Source organism: Sorex fumeus, unplaced genomic scaffold, assembly GCF_029834395.1.
Source record: "Sorex fumeus unplaced genomic scaffold, SorFum_2.1 ptg000122l, whole genome shotgun sequence".
Taxonomy (NCBI): domain Eukaryota; kingdom Metazoa; phylum Chordata; class Mammalia; order Eulipotyphla; family Soricidae; genus Sorex; species Sorex fumeus.
In genome coordinates this window covers 6811815-6824625 of record NW_026606179.1, presented here as the reverse complement: position 1 = coordinate 6824625, position 12811 = coordinate 6811815, and positions in this window count along the sequence as shown.

Sequence of the window (12811 nt, the reverse complement as noted above, 5' to 3'; positions counted from 1 at the left end):
TTCACATTAGAAAATATGTCTGGTATATGAAAGGAAATGCTGATTTTGGGTCTTTAGTTCTTTTCAATTCTGAAGCCTTAAATAGAGAATTCTCTTCTTTTTTTCACTTTTCTTTTCCTATTATGCCATAACTGCCATGGGGAGCTGATAGGTTTACAAAAAAAGCAGTAGTATCAATGCTTTCTATATAACCACTGCTTAATTATGTGGTTTTTTCGATGTTTAAGTATTAAAGATTTAATGAGATTATCTCAAATCTCTTAATAATGTGTTATGGTAGGAATTAGTGTATATATAACCCTTAGACATGTATACAAATTTAGTTATGCAAAATTAAACATCCAGTATTAATATTTAATACATATTGGCCTTAGTTTCACTAAGTTTTGGTATCTGTGATCATTAAAATTATACAGTAAAGTTCCCTTTTATTTTTATTCTAAACTAACACCTTCTCATGACTTTTACTGTAGATGACCCATTTATTCCATTGAAATACGGTTCTTGGGTGTCTGCTGTTCTCAGGGTCCCAGACTTCCTAATTAGAGTCTTTTAGGGCTTATTTGCTGAAAGTCACAGGTGATTTCTTAAAAGAAAGCTTTCTAAAGTGAAAGAAGATAAGGACATGAATTTTGATATTGTGTCATTGAGCATTAAAAAATTAGAACCAGTCCAGTAAATGTTCCTCTATATACCACAAAAAGAAGTGAAATATAAAGGGGAGGTGGTAATGGAAAGTAGGTTTGTGTTCACAGCAAAAAGTGGATTGGGGGTGGGGGTGGGAAATTAGGTTAAGACTTCTTAGTGAGGAATAAGAATACATAGGTAGCTAGTCACATGTAATGGGGTTGGGCTTAATTACCTGAGGAAACTGACTGGATTTTAAAAAGCAAAATTCCACCTATTTATGAGAAACTAAAAATCAGATTTTAATGAAATAATTGGAATTGCTATTTCTTCATACTGAAAGTAAAATAGAGATTAATGAGGGGCTGGAGCGATAGCACAGCGGGTAGGGCGTTCGCCTTACAAGCGGCCAACATGGCCGACCCGAGTTCGATTCCTCCGCCCCTCTCGGAGAGCCCGGCAAGCTACCGAGAGTATTTGATATGCCAAACACAGTAACAACAAAGTCTCCAATGGAGACGTTACTGGGCCCGCTCGAGCAAATCGACGATCAACGAGAGGACCTTTACCTTTTACCTTTATTGAGAAGACCAGGGGGAAATTACTGGAAATAGTACTGATAGAGATACTGCAAATTGATGGAGTTTTTATTAAAAGTAATTACTAATGCAGTTATTATCTTAAAAATGATTGTGGGCTCTAAATTATAAAAAAGAAACATCAGCAGAAATAAAAATAGAAATATATGGGGGCTGGAGCCATATCTCAGTGGGTAGGGTGTTTGCCTTGCACACAACCGACCTGGGTTCGATTCCCAGCATCTCATACGGTTCCCCGCACACCACTAGGAGTAATTCCTGAGTGCAAGAGCCAGGAGTAATAGCTGTGCATCGCAAGGTGTGACCCCCCCAAATATATATATATATACATATATATACATATATATAAACTATCCATGGCATTCCACTGTCAGGATATGCTAAATTGAAATTTCATCTTGCTCTTGTTTCTTCAGTGCCTTGCATAGTATAATCACTATATATGATTAATAAGTAGATTGGCTTGAGTAACAAAGTAGAATTAGCTGAAATTGTATGAATTAGTATGAAATAGGTATGAAATTAGTATAAAATTGGTAGGATTTCAAATACTTGTGATTATTTGCAAAATAACATTTAAATATTGGTTATTTACTGAGTAATAATAGCACTGTAGCACTGTCCTCCCGTTCATCAATTTGCTCGAGTGGCCCAGTAACGTCTCCATTGTGAGACTTCAAGTAATAATAACTACTTGAAAATTAATTAGTATCCCCAGATTTTAAAAATAGGGATATTCCTAAAGAAATTGTGAGGCATTTTTGCACAGGAAGCTTACCTGAACAAGATGAGGAGAATTTGGTATGAATACTAGTGTCATCAATACCAGTTTAACCATTATGGACCACACAACTTAAACATTACTGTTGTGTAAACATCCTACAAACAGGTAAGGAAGGAAAGACTTAGAGTGATAGCATTTTTAAGACTCAAGAATTTTCTTCAAGAAGTTGTTGCTTCCCCATGTCCTAACATTAGTTAACCTTGATATCATAGAATCATACTTTACAAAGCAGATTGTCTCCGGTATTAAACTTAAACTCATGCTTTTTTAAAAAAAAATATGTAAGATGCAATTTCTATAATGCTATTTCATACCTTACACAACACTTTTCTCTGGAATGCATGTGTGGAGTATTAAATCCATGCCACATCTTTTGCATTAATTTTTATTTCCTGCCTTTGTTTATGTAAATACTGTTTATAAATTTTTCCACAGATACACTGAGGCAACTGATTTCCTCATAATATAATAATAATAGAGAATCCTAGATCTTGGTGTTTTTTCCCTCTTTTATAATTCTCCAGTCCACGTTTAAGATTTTTTTAGCAAAAGGTATCTGCCAGCTGCATTTAAAAATTAACATTTCATTGTGTTTTTCATCAAATATTGGAAACACCTGACATTTCACACCTATATACTTGTCAGGCATTACATAAAAATGAGGGTAATTGAGCCTAGAGTGCTAGTGCAGCCACTGCTTCTCTTGGCTTGCCTTCCACACTGCTGACCCTGCTTCAGTCCCCAGCATCCCATATGATCCCCCAAGCACCTCCAGGAGTGGCCCCTGAGCACAGAGCCAGGAGTAATTCCAGAACACCACCAATTGTAGCCTCCCCCCAAAATAAGGACAGTTTTTTCTCATATATCCCCCAATACTAAGTGTCAAGCTTAAGCACCAGACGTTGTGTATCAGGCCATCAGCAGTTTTTACAAAGGAAGGGAACTTCTGGTTAATTTAGCAAGCAGATTAAGTAGAAAGCAGAATAATTAAAGTTATGATACTACTATGTACATCTTAACATATATAACTAATCACATTCTTACATTTCTTAAAAGACAGGTTTCTGATTATGAATTCTAGGGGTTTCTTGAAATCTAGGTTTTTGGGCATTGCTGTGTAGCTAATATTTCATTTGGCCCTTAAAACTTTAAGGCTCTTCATCCTTCAATATTTCATCCTTCAGTTATAACTTCCGATAGTAGTTTACTTGCATATGCCTGTATATGATCTCTTCTCTTTCAGTTAGTCTCATATTAGTCCTTTGCACACTATAGCCATGTAGTGCAAATATGTGCACTATGGTGGTATGTATAAATACGTGTGTAAATTTGTAAGCAGCAGAGTTCTCTATATAGATGGAAAAACAGACCCGTGATGCTAAAGTAGCTTGACTGAGGTCTCATAGTCTAAGAATTGTACCCCTGTCTTCAACAGTTAACTTAGTTCTTCCTGTAAAGTAATGTTAAGTGAAAATTCAGAGAATATTATATACCTACAAATTTATAAAATTATTTCCAGGAGAATAGAGCATTTAAAATGCTTTTTTATTCCCTCATGTTTAGTTTTCAGATTCAAATCTATAGATGAAAATAGCCCCACAAAGGGTACCCTCTTTAGTCTCTGTCCCCCATCTTTATATCTCTTAAGTTTCAGACCCATCTAGTCAGAGACCCTTTGGAACTACCTCACAAGTGTCTTAATATCCCTTTGTTATCTGGAAAAAGAATGCAGAGCTTGGGGACCGTCTGGATCTGGGTTCACCTTCCTTGAAGGAAATAATTCAATCAAGAAACTCAGTTATGGAAAGAAAATTCATTTATTGCAAGTAAAACTTTTCTCTATTTCAGGGTACAGAGCAGGTGTCCCAAAGAGAAATGGGTGTCCTGAGGAAATTTGGGGACCAGTCATATTCCAACTTTCTTCCTGTGCTTAACAATCTTAGTACCTTCTTCCATCAACATGCTCCACTCTAGGGGAGTTTTCTTCCAACTTTGACCTCAGCAATCTGGTAAATGGACTGTAAGGCATGAGCCTTGATGATAATGAGATGAGCCAACTCAAATGGTGGTCAGCTATAATCTTTGCAGAGTCCCAAATCTGTGGCCACAGTGAGAAGCTAGGCTAAGTATTTTGCACCAGGTTGTTTTTACTGTACCAGTCTTTTAAGTTAGAAGCACACAAGCTGTTTTGTTTTATTTTGTTTTAGTGTTTGTTTTAATCCAAGTCAGGTGCAGAACTAAGTCATTTCCTATCTTTATTTTTATTGCAAAAGCTCTTATATACATTTTGAGGGGTATTTTATCAAGTTTTTTTCATCTTGCAGGTGAGAAAACTGAGGCACAGAACTACAGATCTTGGCAGAAGCCAGAGCTCATGTTGGCAGGATAATCTCTAAGTAGAACAATCATGGGGCATGAGCAGGCAGCCTTGGCATTTCTCCAATACAACTGCTCTGCCTCTGCACTCAGGACCCCGCTCCAGTTCAGCTTCCTAAGAGCCACATGCCAGCTGAAGCTGTGGAGCTCCCAGCCACAGGCTGGCATCATTTGTGATTAGCCCTCTATGTGGAGGAGGCTGGGAAGAACTGTGAAGGCCGATAGATAAAGCAGTGTGTATCCAAGAGGAACAGGAGAGCATTGAGAGCGAAACACTTTTTTTCTCTCTGGTCTCCAGAAATAATCACATACATCTCAGTACCTGGGACAGCAAACCTGCTGAGTGAGATAATGTTCAGACTTTTCATGCCTCCAGCCACAGTATTACAGTTTCTAGCCCAAAGTTCTTGTACTTTTTGTTTTGTTTTCCTTGCAGGGAGGTGAAGGGAGGAGCAAGGGGAAATGACATCAATTTGAGTTTTTTCTCTAGTGCGTATAAAGAAAAAAAGAACAGGAGCAAGAGGCCAAGCTTTCAAAAACACTGGAGAGTTCTCAAGAAGGTGCAAGCGATCTGTATTATTGTAAATGAGTGCTAAAGAGAGGGCTGCAGGGATGCATCCTGAGTGAAGGAGAACTCAAATTAGCATAGGAAAGGCTTAATCTGAGAAAGGGCACCATGCTAGTCAGGCAAAGAGTAATCAGAAGGAAACAAATGCACATAAATGTTTTTGTGTCCCTTTTATAATTTTCCCTCTCACACTTCTTTGTTAATAAGTTGGTGTTAGGCAATTACATTGTAGATTGTAACATGAGATCATGAAACCAAAAGATAGGAATAAAAAGGGAAAGCAATACATTACAGAAAACTAAGCTTGGGGGAGTCATTACCTTTATAGAAAATTGTAAGTAAGCATACCCTTTGTCTTTGTGTCAGGAATGCACAAGGCCCAGGGAATAGCCTTCCTTTGTCAGTCTGTGTGCCATATCCAGCTGTGCTCAGGGCTTACTCTTGGCTCTACTTTCAGGGATCACTCTTGGTGAGCTTGGGGGACCATTTGGGGTACCAAATATAGGACCTGGGTCAGCTATGTGCAAGGCAAGCACTCTATCTGTGCTACCTCTCCAGTCTCTATATCTCTGCTAGAGTATAAACTCCCACAAAGTTTGGAACTCTTCCACCAAGAACCTGATTGATACAGTGGAGCAGTACAGCAAGCAGGGTACTTATCTTGCACATAGCTGACCCAGGTATCCCATGTGGTTATGATCCCCTGACCCTGCCATGAGTTATCCCTGTGCACAGATCCAGGAGTAAGCCCTTAACACAACTGGGTGTGCCCCCCAAAAAAAGACAAAAAAATAAAAATAAAAGAATCTGGGTGCCATTCTGGCTTCTAGGATAAAGCAGATAGGAGATAAAGTTGCCTGTTAAAAGTCTGCAACTTGGGCCTGGAGTGATAGCACAGCAGGTAGAGCGTTTGCCTTGCATGCAGCTGACCTGGGTTCGATTCCCAGCATTCCTTATGGTCCCCCACACACCGCTAGGAGTAATTCCTGAGTGCATGAGCCAGGAGTAACCCCTATGCATCGCCAGGTGTGACCAAAAAAAAGTCTACAATTTACTTGAAAAAAAACCTCACTGATTTAAAATTACTGTGGGAGCTGGAGAGATTTGGGCAAGAAAGCACTCCCTGCACCGGCCCCCACCCCCACCCCAGCACTCACCGAGACTAATGGCCCCAGTGACAATGCCAGCCAAGCACCTGATTGAAGGGCCAGTATCACCCAACTGAGACTTGCTAGAGGGGTGTTCACTTCTGCTCCTTTACCCAAAAAACCCTACAGTACAATAGTCATTCTGAGCACCATGCTTTACACTGGTTGAAAGACCTCCTGATACATGAAATTCAAATTTTGGTGTCAACACTCATTTAAATATAACTACTTTCCTGTTCAATAGCAAATTTGTGAACGCATAAAAAATGCCACAATATCTGAAATATTTACCATCCCTTTACAGACCGTTAGCCAAATCTGTCAATGCAGAGCTGGGGGAGGTTTAGGTCTATTAGCTAACAGATGTCCAGCATGCTGGCTGCCGGAAGAGAGCACCGTAGTACACAGGCATGAGGGAGAATTCCCGTAGTAAAGGGTGGCCACTGCGGTTCACAAGGAAGCGGGCTTCAGTGGTGCCAAGGAACCCTGGAGGAGCAATGGCGCCCTCTGCAGATCTTCCTCGCCCGCGTTTGCGACATTTGTTCTGGGCGCGTTTGGCAGCACTTCCCTTGCTGCCTGGTTCCTGCATTCTTCAGTTCCTTAGGCTCTTGCGAGAGGAAACCCGGTTTCCTTGGCATTTAGCACAGTATCCATCACTTAATTCTTTCCCCAAAGCTTAACACTTTACTTTTCCTGTTTTTTATTTTCCCACTAATTTTTATAGTAATTTGAACAATAATTGAATATAGTAATTTGAACAATATCATCTCATTCCTACTTTAGACAAACTGGCAGGCTACCGAATGTAACCTGCCCACACGGCAGAGTCTGGCAAACTCCCCGTGGCGTACCCAATATTCCAAATACCAGTAACAATGAAGGGTCTCATTCTCCTAATTCTGAAAGAGCCTTGAATATGGCACCTTTAAAAAAAAATATCTCAGAGCTAGGACGAAGAGACGTTACTGGGGCCTACTTGAGGCAATCGACAAATAACAGGATGGTTGTGATTGATTGTGGTTGTGAACAATAAGGCTTTAATTTTCCATTTACATATTTAATCAAATAAAATAGTAATGAATAAAATTGTACTACTTAGGAATACTACTACTTACAATTTTAAATTGTACAATTTTTAATTGTACTAGGGCTGGAGCCATAGCACAGCGAGTAGGGCGTTTGTCTTGCACGTGGCCAACCCAGGTTTGATTCCTCCATCCCTCTAGGAGAGCACGGTAAGCTACCAAGAGTATCCCGCCAGCATGCCAGAGCCTGGCAAGCTCCCCGTGGCATGTTCAATATGCCAAAAAACAGTAACAACAAGTCTCACAATGGAGCCGTTACTGGTGCCTACTCAAGCAAATCGATGAACAACGGGAGGATAGTACTATAGTGCTTTGTCGCCTCGCCCTAAAGTTTGTCTTTCCCCCAAACAAGAGCACCAGGGAGGGCCATTTCTTCTGAGTAAGTGCTCTGCACTTCAAGGTACACCCATTCCGCTGTACACCCATTCCGCTGTACACCCATTCCGCATGGACAGCCGTCACGGTGACACCGTTACACCCACTCTGCATGGACAGTCCACCCCACCTCCAGGGAGATGCAAGTCCTCCTTCCACATGAGCACCATCACACGCGCGCACACACGCACACACGCATATGTACGCACACACTTGAATGCACACGCGCACACAAGCACATGCACACACGCGTGTACACTCACGTACACACACGCACTTGCGCACCTCGGGCGGAGGTCGGCTGAGCAGGAAGAACACACTCAGCAGTGGGGCGTCTCCAGCAGCCTAGGATGCAAGAGTCGCCGCCCCTCTCCTAGAGCACCAGCCTGGCCCGGACAGGCCATGAGGGCATCTCCTTTTTCCCCCTACCCCACCCCTGTCCTGCCTCTCCCAGACTCCCCAGAATTCTCCTCAGGAGTGCCCCGCAGGAGCGGAGAGCTGGGGACGGGGAGGTGTGCCCTCTGCCCAAGGTGTCTGTCTAGCAGAGCTGCTTTAGAGGATGTAGCTTTGCCAACAGAGGGGCTTGCAGACCTCAAGTTCCACAAATTTTAGTAACCACATTGGCCTCCATCATAGTGTTCAGCATTAAAAACCTGTAAGGATTGTTTAATGAATAGCTTTGTAAACCATGGTGCTTAAATGAGGTATTTTGTTTTTGAATAAAGAAAAGAAAAATTAGTACAGAAATATCAGATGTTCAAAGGCAGAAATGAAGTGCAGGAGACCTAACTGATTTTCAGTAGAAAGCTTGCCACTTGGTCGTGTCTTAGGGAAATAAGTTAGTAAAAGGAAAACTAGAACAATCACAGAGGGGAAAAGTGCCTGCCACAGACACAGGCTGAGAGTGGGAGGAAAGTGGGGGACATATGTGAGAGCAATGAACACTGGTGAAGGATGTTGAAACATTGTACACCTGAAAAATCACAAATATCTTTCTAACTACATAATTCACATGATTCATCCAAGTAAAGGGTATTTGGAGGACCAGCTCAGGTTGGAAGATGCAAGCCGAATGTAGACTATAGATCGGACACAATGACAACTCAATCCCTCTAGTGCAAACTACACAACACCCAAAAGGAAAGAGAACAAAAGGGAATGCCCTGCCTCAGAAGCTGGGGTGGGGGAGGGAAGGAGTAGGGGTGGTGGAAGGGATACTGGGATCACTGGTGGTGGAGAATGGGCACTGGTAGAGGGATGCGCACTCGATCATTGTATGACTGAAACGCAAGCACCAAAGTTTGTGGCATATTGAATACACCACGGGGAGCTTGCCAGGCTCTATCGTGTGGATGGGATACTCTCGGTACCTTGCTGGGTTCTCTGAGAGGGACAGAGGAATGGAACTTGGGTCAGCCACGTGCAAGGCAAACGCCCTACCTGCTGTACTATCGCTCCAGCCCATGGTGATTCAATAAAAATTAATTGATTTTTGGAGTCAAAGCCATAGTACAGCGGGTAGAGCACAACTTACACATGGCCAACCCTGGTTCAACTCCAGGCATCCCATATGGTTCCCCAAGCACCACCAGATGAGTGAAGAGCCAGGAGTAACCCCACCCCTGAGCATTACTGGGTGTGACACAAAAAAGCAAATAATAATAATAATTTTAAAAAGAAAAAAAGATTAGTGGTTTGTTCTCTTTCTCTCTTCCTTTAGTGTTGTTACTATTGTCATTGCTGTGACGTCAGGGGTCACCCATTTGTGACCACAGCTACATCACAGAGGGCATCACAACAACAGCACGTGGGCAGTGCCAGGGATCAAACTTCCAGACTCATTAATGCAAGGCAGACACTATCATTTTTAACTTTTTTTAGATTTTTAGATTTAATTTTAAATTTTTTCCAGTTTAAAAAAATTAATAATTTAATTATTCAGCTGTATAACAATATTCAAAATTTTAGAATCACTGGAGCACATGGCCAGGAACATCTTATTCTTATATAAGGGCTTTTGACTCCAGGATGAAATACAACAAGCTTCACATAAAATAAATAAATAAATAAAATGAAATTCTACGGTGTTATTTCACTTGGTTTTTCTTTTTCTTTTTCTTTTTTTTTTATGTAGGAGTACTGCGATTTATTCAGCCATTGATAAGCTGATTGAATTGGGCGTGAACTCCACCTTAATTTTTTTTCATTTTTTATAATTTTATTTATTGAATCACCGTGAGAGCAGTTACAAAGCTTTCAGGTTTAAGTCTTGGTCATACAATGAAACACCCGTACCTTCACCAGTGCCCATTCTCCACCCCCCAAACCCCAGTATACCCCTATCTCACACCCTCCTCCTACCTGTGGGGCAGATGATTTCCACATTATTCTTTCTCTACTTTGATTAAATTCAATATTTTGACACCAGACCCACCATTATTATTTGGGATTTTACCCCGATACTCAGATCTGCTGAAAAGGCAAGAGTAGACAATTTGTTTTCTATTGCTGGTTATGAATAACATATGTCATATGGCTGCAGTAGTGGCCACGCAATTTTGAAATACCGAAATTTTAACAAGTAAATCTGGAGGGATTTCTGCCAAAACCTGCTAGGTTCTGAGATTTGTTCCTGAGTCTCTTGGATCATGACCATTAAGCAGCTTGAACAGGAGCCAGAAAGGCCGTTTGTGGGCCACGATTTGGGGTCTCGTTGGGATGCGGAGAAAGGGCTGGCTCCACCCCATCCCGTGAGGCCCCGGTGTCTCATCACTGAGGGCCCAAACCTGACTGTCCAATGGCCTCTGGAGTATGGCAGCCACTGAGCCACCTAGGGGAAGCAGGCAGAGGGACAGCACCCTTTCCCCCCTGGGGTGGCCCGGCGACAGTAACCTACTGCTGGGTCCAGATGCATTTCTGATAAAAGCCGCTGGGTTTCAAGATTTGTTTCTGAGTCTCTGGGATCATGGCCGTTAAGCAGCTTGATCAGGAGCCAGAGAAGCAGTTCTTGGATGACGACTCAGGTTCTTGTTGGGACGGGGAGGAAAGGGCTGGCTCCACCCCCATCCCATGAGGACCCACGTGTCTCGTCACTGCAGGCCCAAACCTGGCTTTCCTGTGACCTCTGGAGGATGGCGGCCACTGGGCCGCCAGGGAGATCAGGCCAAGGCACAAAACCTATTCCCACCTGGGGTGGCCCAACGCCAGTAACCTACTGCAGGGACTGGACGCATTTCTGCTAAAAGCCTCTGGGTTCCATGATTTGTTTCTGAGTCTCTGGGATCATGGCCATTAAACGGCTTGATCAGGAGCCAGAAAGGCCGTTCATGTGTGGCGACTCGGGGTCTTGTTGGAATGTGGTGGAAAGGGCCGGCTCCACCCCCATCCCGTGAGGTCCCACTTGTCTCATCACTGTGGGCCCAAACCTGACTGTCCAGTGGCCTCTGGAGGATGGTGGCCACTGGGATGCCAGGGGGAACAGACCAAGGCATAAAAACCTATTCCCACCTGGGGTGACCCAGCGCTGGTAACCTACTGCAGGGACTAGATGCATTTCTGCCAAAAGCCATTGGGTTTTGAGGTGTTTCTGAGTCTCTGGGATTATGGCCGTTAAGCAGTTTGATCAGGAACCAGAGAGGCCATGCCTCCAATGATATAGCTGAGCTGAAGGTGGTTTGTGGGTGTGTATCCCACATGCCTAACTTTTGGCTGTTTACTTTCTTGGTAAACTTCACCCCAAGTTTTTGGGGTCTGGCCAAAGGCACAGCAGCAATTTTGGGGGGTATCTGGAAGTCTGAAGGTGCCATCAGGCTGCTGATGCACTCACCTCACAGGTACAGATTGACCTGCTGGAAGCACCATAACCCCAATTTTTAATATTTTTTTATTTTATTGAAGCACCATGAGATAGAGCATTACAAAGCTGTTTATGATTGTGTTTCAGTCATACAATGTTCCAACATCAATGTAAATTTTTAGTACCAATGTCCCCAGTTTCCTCCCTCTCACTTCCCCAAACCATCCCTCACCCCAGCCTGCCTCTATGGCAGGCACCTCTCTTCTCTCTCTATTTCTCTTCCTCATTTTAAGCATTATGGTTTGCAATACAGATGCTGAAAGGTTAGCATGTATTGTTGGATGTTAACCCTAAGTGTTTTAGGCTTCATCAGTTAATTTCCCCCTTTCCTCCTCCCAGAGAACTTACTGTGCTCTTGCTAGCATCCCTAATTTAAAGTTTATCTTTAACCTTTCCTTTGTGTTTTACCTCTTATTGTCTCAGTTCCCCAAGTCAGTCTTGATTACTTATAAACCAAAACTTTCTGGTGATTCTGTCCTTCGTATTTCAAGTACTGTGTATTTGTACCTGCTTTCCTATTCCCCTATAGCCTTTTAATATTTTTTCATTTTTTTTCATTTCATCATCCTGTTATTCGTCGATTGCCTCGAGCAGGCCCCAGTAACGTCTCTTTCATCCTAGCCCTGAGATTATATTCAAGGCTCTTTAGGAGAATGAGACCCATCATTGTTACTGGTATTTGGCATATTTGGTAAGCCATGGGGAGTTTGCCAGACTCTGCCCTGTGGGCAGGCTACATTCGATAGCCTACAAGTTTGTCCAAAGTAGGAATGAGATAATAAGATGTCATAAAAAGATGTCCTGATAAGATGTCACGCGGCCGCAAATGCGGCCACGCGGTTCCGGGAGCTGGATTTTATAGTCTCTGAGTCTTGGCCGTTGATGAGATTACGTGGCGGCAGGGGGCCAGGTGGTGGGTGTGACCCCCACCTACTGGGATTTGGAGGATCTGGGTGGAAGATGCTCGACTCCAGTCTGAGTAGGCTTGGAGATCTCAGCCCCGGAACCCGCGTGGCTTTGTCCCTCTGCCAGTACCTTCATGTGTGCGGAGAGTGGTCTCAGCATGGTGGTGGCTGGTCCTGGAGGTCTTCGGCTGCCGGAGCCCTGGTCGGGGGGGGGAGGAAAGCTCAACCCGCTCCCCTCCAAGGGGCCTCGAGGAACAGCCAGGCGTGGGGGCAGAAGACTGCACTGTTCTCGTCCGGGAGCTGGATTTTATAGTCTCTGAGTCTTGGCCGTTGATGGGATTACACGGCGCCAGGGGGCCAGGTGGTGGGTGTGACAACTGTATTATGTATTGTAAAGAATGGTTTATTAATTCTGAGGTGTCCCATCTGGGGTACCAGTTGTCTATGTCACCATATCATGGTGACGAAAGTGTGTTTGGGGCTGAGGA